Below are 18,693 nucleotides of genomic sequence, written 5' to 3' on the forward strand. Positions count from 1 at the left end.
TGTGCGACACACTTGTACTATGTTCCTCAATACTCACTATGACCCTACCATTCATGGCGTTTGTCGGAGCCTCATTAGTGCTCCCAAAATGCATCACCTCATACTTGTCTGGATTGAACTCCATTTGCCATTTCTCAGCCTATTTCACCAATACGTCGATATTTCTCTGCAGCTTACCTTCCACACTATCAGCAACTCTGCCAATCTTCATGTGATCCGCAGACTTACAGATATGCCTCCCACGTGCACATCCAAATCATTCACATACACTACAAACAGCAAGGGTTCCAGCACTGATCCTTGTGAGACACTACGAATCACAGGCATCCAAACAACCCTCAACCATCATCTTGTGTCCTATTGACAAGCCAACTTTGAATCCAGTTTGCCAATGTGCCCTGAATCCCATGGGCCCTAACCTTTTGAACCAGTCACCCCTGTGAGACCTTGTCAAAGGTTTTAATAAAGCCCATGCAAATCACATCTACTGCCCATCCTCATCCATACACTTTGTTACCTCTTCAACGAATTCAATCAAATTGGTTATGTCTGTTTTTTCCCACACACAGATGAACTCCCTCCCACTCCTACTGCCTAGCCCTGGTCAGGGGAGCTGCCTGCGTGGAATTATTACACGACACTGAACTCTGGGAAGGCCTATGCAGTTCTTGGCTGATTATCACAAAAGAATCACATATGCTGATGGAAGATCTGGAGCCACCATCCTTGCTTTCTACTCAGCTCCGCTCAACTCTCCTCTCACACATTCTTACTATTTCAATCAGGTATGGGTGTGCTACTTGACCCACAACCCTCCCTGGTGTTGGGGCCCTCTCACAGCTATCCAACAATGACTGTAAATGCTCCAGTAGCCTCCTTCACTATTTCAACAAGTAACTTCAAATGGGGTCAAAAGCCAAAAGCCACCACTAACATGACAATTGAGGCCAGTGTTAAAGCAATGGCAGAGGTTATCAGCACTTTGGCTATGGTCAGTCTCAAAAAAGCATGAGAAGACTGCCTACTTCCTGAAGGTTGAGCAGGTGGTGTTCCTGGCCCTGAGTTCCAGTGGACGCCACCATGCGGCAGACTGCATTGTCAAATGTCTTGTGCTTCAATCTTAGTGAGTTCCTCCTCCCCCACTTGCATCAAGGGGAGACAAAGTAAGCAATCATCCCAATCACATTCTTCAGGAGAGCAGCCTCCATAATGTCTTCTTCTTTTACTAGCAGCTCTTTATATAGCTAGAGCAGGAGGACATCTTCCATCTATTAGAGAACAGAGTACAATAAATTTTTCCAGGACATTGGATGGACCATAGCGTTCTGGCTGCAAAGGGGGGCATATACAAAAGAGCTACCCGACCTTTGAGCAACCAATATCACCGCAGTGTCCCACAGGTTGGCAAGGAGGATAAGGAAAGCACAGAGAAAAACTGAACACCCAAAAACATGTCCCCTGAAGTCTTTTTCTCTTCATTTTCATTTTTGGGGTCTGAGCAAGACCAGCATTTATTGTCCATTTCTAATTGCCTTCGAGAAGGTAGCGAGCCACCGCAGTCCTTTGGTGATGGTGCTCCCACAGCGCTATTTGGCAGGGAGTCCTGGGATTTAGACCCATTGATTAAAGAGGACTGGCGATGTATTTCCAAGTCAGGATGGTACTTGACTTGGAGGGGAACCTGCAGGTGTGGTGTTCCACTGCAGCTGCTGCCCTTCTCCTTCGTGGTGGCAGAGGCTTTGGGTTTGGCAGGTGATGTAAGAGTAGCCTGGGCCAGCATTCTGTATGTTGTCTTTGTTACTTTCAATAGAGTTATTTTAAAACAAAAAGAACTAAGAAACACGCATTTACAAAATGGGGGCCTGAAAGATTATTCATCCTGTAAATGTTCTGTAAAGACGTGGCCATGAAAAGAAGGTTGCACATTTCAAGGTAGCCATGAGAAGACTCACAGAATCCTTAGCCTTACATCTCCATACAGGCTACTAAAGGTTGTCACATTTAGCCCATCTCATCCATGCTGCCTGAAGCTGCAGCTGAATGTCCTACTGCTGCAATTGTAACATCGGGCAATTTTGGACACCCTACTTTAGGAATGATAGGAATTCACTGTTGAGGCTTTTTCCTGAAAATGAGAAGGACTAATTTAACATCACAGCACAAGGCACAGAAAGTGCAAAAGGGACTCCAGCATTCTTTGTAATGGAAGAACTGGCTGAGAACTCTGCTCCACTTATAATCAGCCTTCACTGTAGAATTACGTTTCTCTAACTAACTTCAAACTGTAACATAACCCACAACCAAACAGTAATGAAAATCATAGGTATGAGGATCTTAATTACACTTCACCTGTGCCAGTAATATGCACTTAGACCTGAAGCGAACAAGCGCCTGGGTGCTCCATCCCAACATAAACTCTTGCTGGTTAGTTATTGCCAAGTTGTCAAGTGCTGCTGAGTATAGATAACCACACACCGGATCCAATCTCGACTCCGATCCAAACATAGTTTGTGCTCCCTTCCATTGGAGAGAAACACCGATTCACTGGGTTCATTGGCAGGCCTGTACTGAGTCACAGACCTGGGCAACCCATCAAAACAGTGTAAACACATAAACATTACTCACTGTAATAGCAAACTGAGGAGTTTTACTTCTCATCTCTCCCTTAAGCATTGATTGCAGACTTGCATACCACCTTGTCCCTCCTTCCTCAGAGGCACTGACAAATTGATGGCATGGGACTCACAACTTTACAAAGCCAAAGTTACGTGGATGTTCCCCTCCAAACTACACACTATCCTCCTTTCTTAATTCTTCCCTTGGAGATGAACAATACCAGCAAGCCCACATTTACTGGTCTGCCATGGAGTACCTGGAAAACCGGTGGGCTCTCTCATTGCATTGCTGCAATCTGTAGGTTATTCCATGCACACAGACTACCCAGGTAGCTTTCTGAAGGGTAGGTTAATCTTGTAATATTTCCTAGCTAGTAAGAATAAGCCAATTTATAGGACAGGAATTGCAAGTATGTCATACTGGGCAAGGACAGCAGAGAAGAGCATTGGTGAGTTTGATTTTAAATATAAACATCTTTCATGCTCAATTTTTCTGAAAGAATCCAGAAATCATTGAGTTTATTAATGCTCAAATTATAATTTGTCTTTTTGAGTTTTGACCATAACTTCTGGGATTCTAGTCCTGTTTCATCGGCCACAGATGGTGTCCCAAATGGTATCCTAATTCTCTGCACCTTTCCAGTCACTAGATTATAATCAGGAACAGGAATCCCCTTGTCCAGTTTCTCCCTTCCATTGCCATCAGACACTGAGGCTAATTGGAAAAAGAACTTGTCTTTATGGGAGTCTATTCCTTATATCTTGCACTGTGATTTGAGAAATTCTCAACCCTTGGGCACAATCTAGAAATCATTAGCAAAAACCTAATTTCCTTTAGGATTCTGGAGCATGTCCCATCTGGTCCAGGTGCCCTGTATATATTTAATATACCAAGTTTCTTCAAAACACAGGCATAACTGACCTCTACATGTGTTACACATTTCTGAACCAGTGTGACTGCATCTGGAATTCGTCCAAAGTCTTCACTTGAGAAGACTGATGTGCTGCCATTTCCTGATTTCCCCCATGACATTTCCACACAACTTAGCCCATAAAGGACTGACCCGGAATTCACCACTCTACCTACTTAAGACATTTCATACAGTAAAAAAAAATCAGCTGGCTGCCGCCAATAATCCCATTTTCTAATTTTCTTTCCCTTTAATCACTGTAGGATGGGACACAACCATTTGTGCTGTGACACATCCAGGCAGTTACAGTGCTGTCTTATCCCTAGGACGGAACAGCAATGAAAACACACAGGTTTACAGGTTAAGAACAGACTGCAGACTTCAGTGGATGAGACAGCACTGCCCTAGATTCACAGAACAGGCAGTAAATCACACTCAGATGTCTAGGTAACAGTCATTGTCCTTCAGCCAGATACCTGGGTATGGACAATACCATTCTCTTATCCAGATCCCAAGGCAAGGCTAGTCTCCATACAGATCCTACCCCACTGCATCCAGGGTTCTGCGTGCATACAGTCATCATATTTTTGCGAAATACCCAGGTAAAAACAATCCCCAAAATAAATTACTGCAGATGCTGGAAACCTGAAATAAAACCAGAAATACTCAGCAGGTCAGACAGCATCTAAAGAAGAAGAAACAGACAACATTTCAGGTCAAAGACTTTCCATCAGACTACAATATTGCCTTCCCCACAGCTCAGATCATAGCTGTAGCACAGACCCCAGATTATTAAATTCAAACAGCCTTGGCACAAACAATCATCATGATGCAGTGAGGTCTGAAGTAAGGAACAGTCATCGCCACACCTACATTCACAACCTACTCTAAACAAATACCACTTGTTATATTTGAAGATACGCAGTATAGATTTGTCAAATTTTACCCAGGCACCATGTTTCCCCTCCCAGTGGCTGAATCAGGTGCCCTAAATTGTTTACCATGCATTGCTGGGGCAGACAAAACCCTGGATTTCAACACCAATCTGTTATACTGCACCTTGTGCAGTCAATGGTCTGAGATAGATAAAAATTTGGGAGACAGTGCCACTAAGTTGGAGCAGAGGTTCCATTTAAAGTTCCATGCTCAGGAGAGGCAGGAAAGCCTGCAGGTAGGAATGCTGACACAGTTAAAAAGCATCTGGATGAGCAATGGAATCACCAAAGCATAGAAGGCTATGGTCCAAGTGCTGGTAAGTGGGATTGGGATGGATGGATACTTGATGGTTGACATGGACATGGTGGGCTCCGGTTTCTGTGCTGTACGACTATGTCAAACACAAACAGACAAGACAGATTGATTGACAAGTCTATTCACACAAATCCTTTACACATTTCATCTTCTCTACAACTTGTTCAGTTGCTCATCTCCCAGTAGCTGAATGTTGTAGAAACAGAATCAACTGCACTTTCCAAAAATATTCAGTTGATAAGATATAGCACCATGAACATCAACCCAGAATGCCCTTTCAAGACTAGAAACATAGAAAAACCTACAGCACAATACAGGCCCTTTGGCCCACAAAGCTGTGCCGAACATGTCCCTACCTTAGAAATCAATAGGCTTACCCATAGCCCTCTATTTTTCTAAGCTCCATGTACCTATCCAAAAGTCTCTTAAAAGACCCTATCGTATCCGCCTCCACCACAGTTGCCGGCAGCCCATTCCACGCACTCACCACTCTCTGAGTAAAAAACTTACCCTTGACATCTCCTCTGTACCTACACCCCAGCACCTTAAACCTGTGTCCTCTTGTGGCAACCATTTCAGCCCTGGGAAAAAGCCTCTGACTATCCACACGATCAATGCCTCTTATCGTCTTATACACCTCTATCAGGTCACCTCTCATCCTCCGTCGCTCCAAGCAGAAAAGGCCGAGTTCACTCAACCTGTTTCATAAGGCGCGCTCCCCAATCCAAGCAACGTCCTTGTAAATCTCTTCTGCACCCTTTCTATGGCTTCCATATCCTTCCTGTAGTGAGGTGACCAGAACTGAGCACAGTACTCCAGGTGGGGTCTGACCAGGGTCCTATATAGCTACAACATTACCTCTCGGCTCCTAAATTCAATTCCATGATTGATGAAGGACAATACACAGTATGCCTTCTTCACCACAGAGTCAACCTGTGCAGCTGCTTTGAGCGTCCTATGGATTAAGACCCCGAGATCACCTCTGATCCTCCACACTGCCAAGAGTCTTACCATTAATACTAAATTCTGCCATCATATTTGACCTACCAAAATGAACCACTTCACACTTATCCGGGTTGAACTGCATCTGCCACTTCTCAGCCCAGTTTTGCATCCTATCTATGTCCCGCTGTAATCTCTGACAGCCCTCCACACTATCCACAACACCCCCAACCTTTGTGTCATCAGCAACCTTACTGATCCATCCCTCCACTTCCTCATCCAGGTCATTTATAAAAATCATGAAGAGTAAGAGTCCCAGAACAGATCCCTGAGGCACACCACTGGTCACCGACCTCCATGCAGAATACGACTCGTCAACAACAACTCTTTGCCTTCTGTGGGCCAGCCTGTTCTGGATCCACAAAGCAATGTCCCCTTGGATCCCATGTCTCCTTACTTTCTCAATAGCCTTGCATGGGGTACCTTATCAAATGCCTTGCTGAAATCCATATACACTACATCTACTGCTCTTCCTTCATCAATGTGTTTAGTCACATCCTCAAAAAATCCTCAAAAAACAACTGTCACTTTTAAAACACTGCAAACCTTTTGAGTATATTCATCTGTATTTGAAATCAGAGCTTTCATTGGATGCTGGTGATACTGACAGAGTCTTGGAATATTTAATGCACAACTAAAGCTCTACAGTCAGGTTCAGCACCACTCCATTCTCCTTGGGCTCATTCACAAGAAATTCAAAATATTCACTAAACAACAAACTCTTTCAGCAGGAGACAGAAAGGTGGTTCAACTGCAGCAGGAGAATGGCAGAGGTACACTCCCCACTCCTGTGGTCATTTCAGTTGTTTGCCATATCGGTGAATCCTGGACCCAACAACGTGTGAGGAAACTATCAAACCAAGAATCCATTATTCCAGCTTCCTCAACCACCTTTTCTGAGGATGTTGCGACTCATGAGGAAAGGCCTAAAGGCATTTTGTTATCTCAGGTGAATGGTCAATCTTTATATTTAAGTACAAAAGCTGCTCAACTTTAAGAAACAAGTCCAACAGCCACACTGACTGCAAAAGTTGGTAGGTTAACTTGTCCCTGGTGTGCGTAGGTGGGTGGATGAACCTGGGGGTGGTTAGAACATAGAACGTAGAACATAGAACAATTACAGCACAATTCAGGCCTTTTGGCCCACAAAGCTGTGCCGAAAGTGTCCCTACCCTAGAAATTACTAAGCTTACCCACAGCCCTCTATTTTACTCAGCTCCATGTACCTATCTAACAGTCTCTTGAAAGACCCTATCGTATCAGCCTCCACCACCATCTCCGGCAGTGCATTCCACGCACTCACCACTCTCTGAGTAAAAAAACTTACCCCTGACATCTCCTCTATATCTACTCCCCAGCACCTTAAACCTATGTCCTCTTGTGGCCACCAATTCAGCCCTGGGGAAAAGCCTCTGACTATCTACCCTATCAATACCTCTCATCATCTTATACACCTTTATCAGGTTCCCCCCTCATCCTCCGTCTCTCCAAGGAGAAAAGGCCGAGTTCCCTCAACCTGCTTTCATAAGGCATGCTCCGCATCCCAGGCAGCATCCTTGTCAATCTCCTCTGCACCCTCTCTATGGCTTCCACATCTTTCCTGTAGTGAGGCGACCAGAACTGAGCACAGTACTCCAAGTGGGGTCTGACCAGGGACCTATATAGCTGCAACAATACCTCCCGGCTCCTAAATTCAATTCCCCGATTGATGAAGGACAATATACCATATGCCTTCTTAACCACAGAGTCAACCTGCGCCGCCACTTTGAGCGTCCTATGGACTCGGACCCCAAGATCCCTCTGATCCTCCACACTGCCGAGTCCTACCATTAAGACTATATTCCGCCAACATATTTGACCTACCAAAATGAACCACTTCACACTTATCTGGGTTGAACTGCATCTGCCACTTCTCAGCCCAACTCTGCATCCTATCTATGTCCCTCTGTAACCTCTGACAGCCCTCCAAACTATCCACAACACCTCCAACTTTCGTGTCATCTGCAAATTTACTAACCCACCCCTCCACTTCCTCATCCAGGTCGTTTATAAAAATCACAAATAGTAAGGGTCCCAGTACAGATCCCTGAGGTACACCACTGGTCACATGACCTCCACTCAGAATACGACCCCTCAACAACCACTCTTTGCCTTCTGTGGGCCAGCCAGTTCTGGATCCACACTGCAATGTCCCCTTGGATCCCATGTCTCCTCACCTCCTCCATAAGCCTCGCATGGGGTACCTTATCAAACGCCTTGCTGAAATCCATATACACTACATCTACTTCTCTCCCTTCGTCAATGTGTTTAGTCACATCCTCAAAAAATTCAATCAGGCTCGTAAGGCAGGACCTGCCCTTAACAAAGCCATGCTGACTATTCCTAATCATATTAAACCTCTCCAAATGTTCATAAGTCCTGCCTCTCAGGATCTTCTCCATCAGCTTACCAACCACTGAGGTGAGACTCACTGGTCTATAATTTCCTGGGCTATCCCTAGTCCCCTTCTTGAATAAGGGAACAACATCCGCAACCCTCCAATCTTCCAGAACCTCTCCCGTCTCCATGGACGACACAAAGATCATCGCCAGAGGTTCTGCAATCTCCTCCCTCGCCTCCCACAGCAACCTGGGGTACATCTCATCCAGTCCCAGCGACTTATCTAACTTGATGTTTTCCAAAAGTTTGAGCACCACCTCTTTTCTAATATCTACATGCTCAAGCTTTTCAGGCTGCTGCAAGTCCCCACTACAATCACCCAGATCTTTTTCCGTGGTGAATACTGACGTAAAGTATTCATTAAGTACCTCCGCTGTTTCTTCCGGATCCATACACACTTTCCCACTGCTGCACTTGATAGGCCCTATCCTTTCGCAGTTCATCCTCTTACTCTTCACATACTTGTAGAACTCCTTGGGGTTTTCCTTGATCCTGCCCGCCAAGGCCTTCTCATGTCCCCTTCTGGCTCTCCTAATCTCTTTCTTAAGTTCCTTCCTTTTAGCCTTGTACTCCTCCAGATCTCTAACATTACCTAGCTCTCTGTACCTTTTGTATGCTTTTCTTTTCCTTTTGACTAGATTTAGAATGGTTGATGAGAATTTGGGGAGAATAAAAAATTGGAATAATGTAGGATTAATGTAGATAGGTGGCTGACGGTGGACTTGGTGGGCAAAGGGCCTGTCTCTGTGCTGTGTCTCTTTATAACTCTATAGCTATCAAGTAGTGACGTTACCCTGACTTGCAGAGTACAATGCACTCCAAATAATGGTGTGGCTCACTCAAAACCAATGACTACATTCACCCTTCTGCAATTATCTTTAAAGGTTTAAGGAATTCTCAAAAGATAACACCTGTTAACCAGTAAAATGAACTTCTATAATTGCCACAACCTATGTTATGGGTTCAAGGCAGCAAATAGCCACCAAGAGGGCACATATCAAACAGCTTATTCAACAAGTAACCACCAAAAGCCCTGAGTGTTCACAAAGTCAACAAAGGGTGCAGAGGAGATTTACCAGGATGCTGCCTGGTTTGGAGAGTATGGATTATGAGGAGAGACTAAAGGAGCTAGGGCTTTACTCATTGGAGAGAAGGAGGATGAGGGGAGACATGATAGAGGTATACAAAATATTAAGAGGAATAGATAAGAGTAGACAGCCAGTGCCTCTTTCCCAGGGCACCAATGCTCAATACGAGAGGGCATGGCTTTAAAAAAAAGTAATGGGTGAGAGGTTCAAGGGAGATATCAGAGGGAGGTTTTTCACCCAGAGAGTGGCTGGTGCATGGAATGCGCTGCCTGGTGTAGTGGTGGAGCCAGGTACACCGGGTCAAGTTCAAGAGATTGTTAGGTAGGCATATGGAGGAATTTAAAATAGGGGGATATGTGGGAGGAAGGGTTTAGATAGTCTTAGGTATGGTTTAAAGGTCGGCACAACATGGTGGGCCGAAGGGCCTGTATTGTGCTGTATTGTTCTATAGTTAAAGTCAACATTTGCATAAGCCTGATTTATATTATCTAAAATGCACTCAGCAGGTACATACAATGATAAGCAATGTTCTCATTGACTTTTGGCAACCCCTCAGAAATGCCAACATTCTTGTCTAAGTTTACAGTTCACACAAGGTGCCACTGAAAATTACAGTATTCTCATGTCATGGACTAAGTAGCATAGCAAAGAAAAAGAACATACACATTTAATTCAAAGCATAACAGATATAGTCTTGCCACACCAAGCTGTGAATGGTGGTGGTTAATTACACAAGCAATGTTTAGATGAACTTCCATGAATCCCCCGCTTCTCAATGATGGCTGCGCCCAAAACATATGGAAAATAAAGGCTGCAGTGTTTGCATCCATTTTCAGTCTGAAGTTCAAAGATGCATTCCAGTCATTTCCTGAGGTCCCATCATCACAGAAGCAAATCATCACGTGAAAGCAATCAAACAGAAAGCACTGCATATACCATCAATGTTATGGCAGTAAAGACCTGTGCTCCACAACTAGCCACATCTCTATTCAAGCTACTCCAGTAGTTACAACACTGGCATTTACCCTGCTGAAAATTGTCCATATTCGGCTCACAAAAACAAGGATAAATCCAATCCAATCTAATCTAATCTCAATCATCAAAGGATGGAAGGTGCTGTCTTCAATACTACCTTGCAACACTACTCACCATGAGTTGAGTCATTGATAAAAATCAATTCTGACAAAGGGTTCTTGACTTGAAACTTAAGCTTTCTCACTCTTTTCACAGATGCTGCCGAGCCTGCTGAGCATTTTCCACATTTTCTGTTTTTACCTACACAGATTCTACCAGTTCAGACATCATTGGAGATTTGGACCAAACATGGACCAAAGAGCTAAATTCCAGTGGTGAAGTGACTGTGACATTAAGGTAGCACTTGACCACGAGAAGCATCAAGGAGTCCTGATCAAATTCAAGCCAAAGGGAATAAAGACTCGAGTCCAGAATCACATCTAGCCCATAGGAGGTCAATCACAGGGGGAGTAAGGAGACAGTGGGGAAATCACATGACCCCATCAACCATAAGACACAGGAGCAGAATTAGGTCATTTGGCCTATCGAGTTTACTCCGCCATTTGATCGCGGCTGATTTATTTTTCCCTCTCAACCCCATTCTCAATCCCAGGCAGGCACAGTACTGTAGTTGTTAGTGTAACGCTATTACAGCGCTGGTGACGAGGTTCAATTCTAGCGGCTGTCTGCAAGGAGCTTGTATGTTCTCCCCATGACTGCATAGGTTTCCTCCGGGTGCTCCGGTTTCCTCTCACATTCCAAAGACGTACAGGTTAGGAGCTGTGGATATGCTATGTTGGCACTGGAAGTGTGGCGACACTTGCAGGCTGCCCCCAGAACGCTCTACGCAAAGATGCATTTCACTGTGTGTTTCAATGTACATGTGACTAATAAAGAAATCTTATCCTATCTCCTGCCTTCTCCCCATAATCTTTCACGCCCTTACTAATCAAGACCCTATCAACCTCCGCTTTAAATACGCCCAATGACTTGGCCTCCACAGCCGTCTGTAGTAATAAATTCCAGATTCACCACCCTCTGGCTAAAGAAATTCCTCCCCATCTTGTTCTAAAGGGACATCGTTGTATTCTGAGGCTGTGCCCCCAGTCCTAGATTCTTCCACTACTGGAAACATCTTCTCCACGTCCACTCTATCCAGGTCTTTCAATATTCGGTAGGTTTCAATGAGATTCCGCGCCCCCCCCCCCCCCCCCCACCATTCTTCTAAACTCCAGTGGGAACAGGCCCAGAGCCATCAAATGCTCATATGTTAACCCTTTCACCCCCTCTTCCCCCCCCACCCCCCGGGGATCATTCTTGTAAACCTCCTCTGGACCATCTCCAAAGCCAGCACATCCTTCCTTAGATATACGCAAGGTGATGTTGCAGCTCTGTAGAACTCTGGTTAGACCACACTTGGAGTATTGTGTTCAGTTCTGGTTGCCTCATTATAGAAAGGATGTGGAAGCTTTGGAGAGGGTGCAGTGGAGATTTACCAGGATGTTGCCTGGATTGGAGAGCATGTCTTATGAGAGTAGGTTGAGCGAGCTGGGGCTTTTCTCTTTGGAGAGAAGGGGAATGAGAGGTTACTCGATAGAGGTGTACAAGATGATAAGAGGCAAAGATCGAGTGGACAGTCAGAGACTTTTTCCCAGGGCGACAATGGCTAACACGAGGGGACATAATTTTGTGATTGGAGGAAGGTATAAAGGGGATGTCAGGGGTAAGTTTTTTTTTAAAAAGAAAGTGGTGGGTGCGTGGAACGGACTGCCGGCAGAGGTTGTGGGGGCAGATACATTAGGGATATTTAAGAGACTCTTAGATAGACACACGAATGATAGAAAAATAGGGGGCTATGTGGGAGGGAAGGGTTAGATACATCTTAGAGCAGGATAAAATATCGGCACAACATTGTGGGCCGAAGAGCCTGTACTGTGCTGTAGTGTTCTATGTTCTATATGGTGTCCAAAACTGCTCACAATACTCCAAATGTGGTCTGACCAATGCCTTATAAAGCATCAGCATTACATCCTTGATTTTATATTCTAGTCCTCTCAAAACGAATGTTAACAATGCATTTGCCTTCCTTACTACCGACTCAACCTACGTTAACCTTTCGTGAATCCTGCACTAGAACTCCCAAGTCCCCTTGCACCTCCGATTTCTGAATTCTCTCCCCATTTAGAAAATAGTCTTCGCCTTCATTCCTTCTACCAAAGTGCAAGACCATATATTTCCCTACGCTGTATTCCATCTGCCACGTCTTTGCATATTCTCCCAACCTGTCCAAGTCTTTCTGCAGACTCCCTGCTTCCTCAACACTACCTGCCCCTCCACCTATCTTTGTATCATCTGCAAACTTGGCCAAAAAACCCTCAATTCCATCATCCAGATCATTAACATATAACATGAAAAGTAGTGGACCCAACATCCACCACTAATCACCGGCAGCCAATCAGAAAAGGCCCCCTTGATTCCCACTCTCTGCCTTCTGCCAGTCAGCCAATCTTCTATCCATGCTAGTACCTTTCCTGTAATACCATGTGCTCCTATCTTATTTAGCAGCCTCATGTGTGGCACCTTGTCAAAGGCCTTCTGAAAACCCAAGTAAACAACATCCATTGACTCTCCTTTGTCTATCCTGCCTGTTACTTCCTCAAAGAACTTCAACAGATTTGTCAGGCAAAATCTCCCCTTAAGGAAACCATGCTGACTTCGGCCTATTTTATCATGTGCTTCTAAGTACCCTGAAACCACATCCTTAATATGAAATCGTACCAATCACTGAAGTGAGGCTAACCAGCCCATAATTTCCTGTCATTTGCCTCCATCCCTTCTTAAAGAGTGGAGTGACATTTGCAATTTTCCAGTCCTCTGGAACCATTCCTAATTCCAGTGATTCTTGAAAGATCACTACTAATGCCTCCACAATCTCTTCAGCTACATCTTACCAATTACCTAAAGTAATTGGATTGGCACAACATTGTGGGCTGAAGGGCCTGTTCCTGTGCTGTACTGTTCTATGTTCTTTCAGAACCCTGGGGTGTCATCCATCCGGTCCAGGTGACTTATCCAACTTCAGACCTTTCAGTTTCCCCAGCACCTTCTCCGTAGTCAACACTCACTTCTGCCCCGACTCTCTTGAATTTCTGGCACACTGCTGGTGTCTTCCACAGTGAAGACTGATGCAAAATACTTTTTCAGTTCATCTGCCATTTCTTTGTGCCTCATTACTACCTCTCCAGCATAATTTTCCTGTAATCCAATATCCATTCTTGCCTCTCTTTTACTCTTTACATATCTGAAAAAAATGTTGGTATCCCCTTTTATATTATTGGCTAGCTTACCCTCATATTTCATATTTTCTTCCCTTATTGCTTTTTTAGTTGCCTTCTGTTGATTTTTAAAAGCTTCCCAATCCTCTAGCTTCTCACTAAATTTTGCAATATTGTATGCCCTCTCTTTTGCTTTTATGCTGTCTTTGACTTCCCTTGTCAGCCACAGTTGCCTCATCCTCCCTTTAGAATGCTTCTTCTTCTTTGGGACGAAATGATCCTGCGTCTTCCGAATTACACCCAGAAATTCCTGCCATTGCTATTCTACCGTCATCCCTGCTGGGGTCACCTTCCAATCAACTTTGGCCAGCTCCTCTTTCTCATGCCTTTGTAGATACCTTTACTCAACTGTAATACCGATACATCCGATCTTAGCTTCTCCCTCTCAAACTGCGGGGTGAATTCTATCATATAATGATCACCGCCTCCTGAGGGTTCCTTTACCTGAAGCTTCCTAATCAAATCTGGTTCATTGCAGAAATCCAGAATTGCCTTTGCCCTAATGGGCTCAACCACAAGCTGCTCTAAAATGCCACCTTGTCGGCATTCTACAAACTCCTTCTCTTGGGATCCAGTGACAACCTGATTTTACCAGTCCACCTGCATATTAAATCCCCCCTACCCCATGACCACCATAACATTGCCTCTCTTACATGCCTTTTCTATCTCCATTGTAATTTGTACCCCACGTCCTGGCTACTATTCGGAGGCCTGTATATAACTCCCATCAGGGTCTATTTACCCTTGCAGTTTCTTAACTCTATCCACAAGGATTCTACACCTTCTGATCCTATGTCATTTCTTGCTAAGGATTTGATTTCTTTTTTCTGAAAACCAACAGAGCCACTCCACCCCCTCTGCCCACCTGCCTGTCTTTTCGATAGGATGTATATCCTTGGATGTTTAGCTCCCAGCTGTGATCTTCTTTCGGCCACAATGCTGTACCTGCCAATTTCTAACTGCACTATAAGCTCATCTACCTTGCTCTGTATACTGCATGCGTTCAAATATAACACCTTCAGTCCTGTATTCACCACCCTTCTTCTCAAATTTGTCTCCATGTTGCCTGAAGTTAAATTCTTATCCCTTTCTAAACTTTCTGACTTGTTTTTTATTCTGCAGTAACCTCTCCTGCACTCTCCTTCCCTTTTACTTTATCCATACTCTTCCAACCTGTTGAACCCACCCCCCTACTATTAAGTTTAAAGCCCTATCCGCAGCTCTAGTTATGCGATTCGCCAGGACCCTGGTCCCACCATGGTTCAGGTGGAGCCCCTCCCATCAGAACAGCTCCCTCCTTCCCCAATACTGGTGCCAATGTCCCACGAATTCAAACCCACTCCTCCCACACCAATCTTTGAGCCACGCATTTAACTCTCTGATCTTACTGACCCTGTGCCAATTTACATGTGGCTCAGGTAGTAATCCAGAGATTATCTTTTTGGTCCTTCTTTTTAATTTAGTCCCTCTTTTTAATTTAGTCCCTAGCTGCTCAAATTCCATCAGCAGAACCTCTTTCCTTGTTCTACCCATGTCGTTGGTAGCCATGCGGATCTTCCCTCCCACTCTAAATTCCTCTGCAGGTCAGATGAGATATCCCGAACCCAGGCACCAGGCAGGCAATAGAGGACTCTCGATCCTTGTGACAGAGAATTGTGTCCATTCCCCTGACTGTACTATCCCCAATTACAACTACATTTCTCTTCCCTGCCCCCTTTTGAGTGACTCCCTGAACCACAGTGCCACAGTTCGGTTGCTCATCCTTCCTGCAGCTCCCAAACTCATCTGCACAGGGAGCAAGAATCTCAGACCTGTTTGACAAGCTCAAGGGCTGAGGCTCCTCCAGCACCACCTCTTGGATCCCCCCCATCTGCCTAATTCGCAGTCACACCCTCTTGTCCCTGACCACAGACCGAATTTGAAGTAATTAATCTAATGGGTGTGACTGCCTCCTGAAACACAGCGCCCAGGTAACTCTCCTCCTCCCTGATGCGTCACTGTGTTTGAAGCTCAGATTCCAGGTCATCAACTTTGAGCCTGAGTTCCTCGAGCAACCAACACTTGCTACAGATGTGGTCACCAGGAACCACAATGGGGTCCCCCAGCTCCCAGAAAGCAGAAAGTCATTTGGCCCAGTTGCAAAATTACTGTGGCTGCATGACAAGGGCAAGGGCTGGGTATCCTGCAGTGATTAACTCATGTCTTTTACCCCAAGTCTTTCCACAATTTACATGGCAAAAGGGTCAGGAGTGTGGAGGAATAATCTTCACTTGCCTGAATGAGTGCAGCTCAGACAATACCCAAGAAGCTCAACACCATCCAAGGCAGAGCAACCTGTTTGATTAGCACCCCATCCAGCTCAAGGATTCATTCCCCTTATCACCAGTTCAACAAGGATGCCCTTTGCACAATCTGCAAAATGCATCATCGGAACTTGCCAAAGCTTCAGTGACAGTACCCGTCAGCACAGAGGACATGGGCAACAGATACGTGGAAAACTTCCAAGCTCACCTCGAAGTTAAACAATCAGACATGGAGGTATTTCGATTTCTTCATCCTCACTGGGTCAAATGGAGCAATTCAAAGTCACAGTGCACAGTTAGGAATTGACATTGCAAGTGAATAAGATAAGCTTTGTTAGTTTTCTTCCTACTTTGATGCTTTTTTGCTTTCACAACCAACCCCTTTCCTTTACTGTACAGTATAAATCTGATTGCTTTTTCGTTACAGCTTCCCTGTCCCTTGGAGGCAGAACAACTTTCCAAAAAGGTGCTTGATTGGATAAAACACACTTTGTTGGCTCTAATTAATTTCTTTGAAGCTCTCTATGGATGAGGACTGTGCCAGGTGCACCAGGGAAGTCTGAGATTCTGTCCTCTCCAATGAGCATTGGGTAAGTGCAGGGAAAGGGCTCAGGTATAATTCCCTTTCTGGCAGCACTGCCTGCCAACGATAACTAATACCAGTTGGCTGTAAAAATCAACCACCAGTAAGGATCAGTATCTTCAGGAGAAAGGTGGAGAAAACAGGAGAAGCAGGATTTCCTCAAACTCATTTTAGTTTATGAAAAATATTGATAAGGGTCAGTGGCTCACACAGCAGCATGGTTCCCGGTTTGGTGAACTGTGAACAATAACAACGTTCATTTAGTTCACATTAAAGTTGCTGTACATCTTCTGTGCATTAAAGTTCTGAGGAATTCATCAAAGCTTTGCCCTCAAGAACGCTCGACTGAATGGCAGCATCACCTTTGCTGCCAAATTACTCAGTACTGAATGCCCAATACCCATAGGATTCTAGATGTGTACAGGGAATGCAAGATCCAGCTAATCAGCTGGATCATCAGTGAGCCATGTGGTTATTAGGTAACAGCTATTAACTTGTGTGTGCAAACATGAAATTAACTACACAGGGAACAGCACTCAATGCCTGGCAATGCTTACCATTGGAAAGAGAGCACAGCACAAGACCCCAGGAAATTCCATGCCACAAAATGTGCTTATAATAAAACACAACAGTAACAGTACAGAGTAAAGTGTCACAGCTACAGAGAAAGTGCAGTGCAATAAGGTGCAAGGTCACAACAAGGTAGATCGTGAGGTCATAGTCCATCTCATTGTATAAGGGAACCGTTCAATAGTCTTGGTGGGGTAGAAGCTGTCCTTGAGTCTGGTGGTACGTGCCCTCAGGCACCTGTATCTTCTACCCGATGGAAGAGGAGAGAAGGGAGAATGTCCCGGGTGGGTGGGGTCTTTGATTATGCTGGCTGCTACACCAAGACAACGAGAGTCCAAGGAGGGGAGGCTGGTGTCCGTGATGCGCTGGGCTGTGTCCACAACTCTCTGCAGCTTCCTGCGGTCCTGGGCAGAGCAGCTGCCGTACCAAGCTGTGATACATCCAGATAGGATGCTTTCTATGGTGCATCAGTAGAAGTTGATGAAAGTCAAAGGGGAATTAGGGTATGAAAAGAACAATTAGGGTATGGGAAATAAATGCCAGTGTTGCCAACAAATCCACATTCCATGAACAACTAACAGGAAAAATCTGTGACTAAGCAGCCCTCTTGCTTGGAACCTGATCTAGTAGCCTGAACACTCATCCCCTCAACCACTGGGACACCGTGGTTACAGTGTGTGTCATCTACAAAATGCACTGCAGTTATTTGCCGCAACTATTCTGGCAGCATCACTGACCTATGCCTAGAAGGACAAAGGCAGCAGTTATGTAGAAACATCACCATCTGCAAGCTCCCTGCAAATCTCACACCATTCTGACTTGTCACTCATTGTCACAGGGTCCTGGAGCATTCTGCCAACAGCACTGTGGAAACAGAACTGCACTGGTTCAATGCAGTAGGTCATCACCAACATCTTCCCGAGGATAGTTAGTGGCAGGCAATAAACGCTGGCCTTGCCAGCGGTGGCCACAATTCATGAATGCATAAATTAAAAATACAGGTCAACATTTAAGATAAGATAATATATCTTTTTATTAGTCACATGTACATCAAAACACACAGTGAAATGCATCTTTTGCGTAGAGTGTTCTGGGGGCAGCCCACAAGTGTCGCCACGCTTCCAGTGCCAACACAGCATGCCCACAACTTCCTGACCCATAGGTCTTTGGAATGTGGGAGGAAACCGGAGCACCCAGGGGAAACCCACGCAGACATGGGGAGAACATACAAACTCCTTACAGACAGCGGCGGGAATTGAACCCAGGTTGCTGGAGCTGTAATAGTGTTACGCTAACTGCTACACTAGTGCAGATGCTGTTCCAAACTCAAAATGCTCTCTATTCTTTCCAAGCAATAACCAACATTTTGCAATTGTCCAGAATGCTTTGTCTTTAATTCTATGCGCAGTTTTTGCTCTAAAGTAAATTTTCTCAAACACTTTGCTGTCAAATTCTAAATTACCCCAGCCCTCCAGCCAATATTTGCAACAGAACACCTCCATCTCCCCACCAGCCCCAACCAAATTCTGCCAAAGGATACAGCAGGATATAGATCAGTTGCAGATGTGGGTGGAGAAATGGA

At 44.9% G+C, this 18,693-nt stretch overlaps 1 protein-coding gene across 3 annotated transcripts in view; it reads right to left on the reverse strand.

Annotated features, from left to right (window-relative positions):
* Positions 1-18,693, reverse strand: part of smg6 (SMG6 nonsense mediated mRNA decay factor) — a 305,342-nt gene that overhangs the window by 209,833 nt on the left and 76,816 nt on the right. The window lies entirely within an intron of this gene.

Source organism: Pristis pectinata, chromosome 21 (genome assembly GCF_009764475.1).
Source record: "Pristis pectinata isolate sPriPec2 chromosome 21, sPriPec2.1.pri, whole genome shotgun sequence".
Taxonomy (NCBI): domain Eukaryota; kingdom Metazoa; phylum Chordata; class Chondrichthyes; order Rhinopristiformes; family Pristidae; genus Pristis; species Pristis pectinata.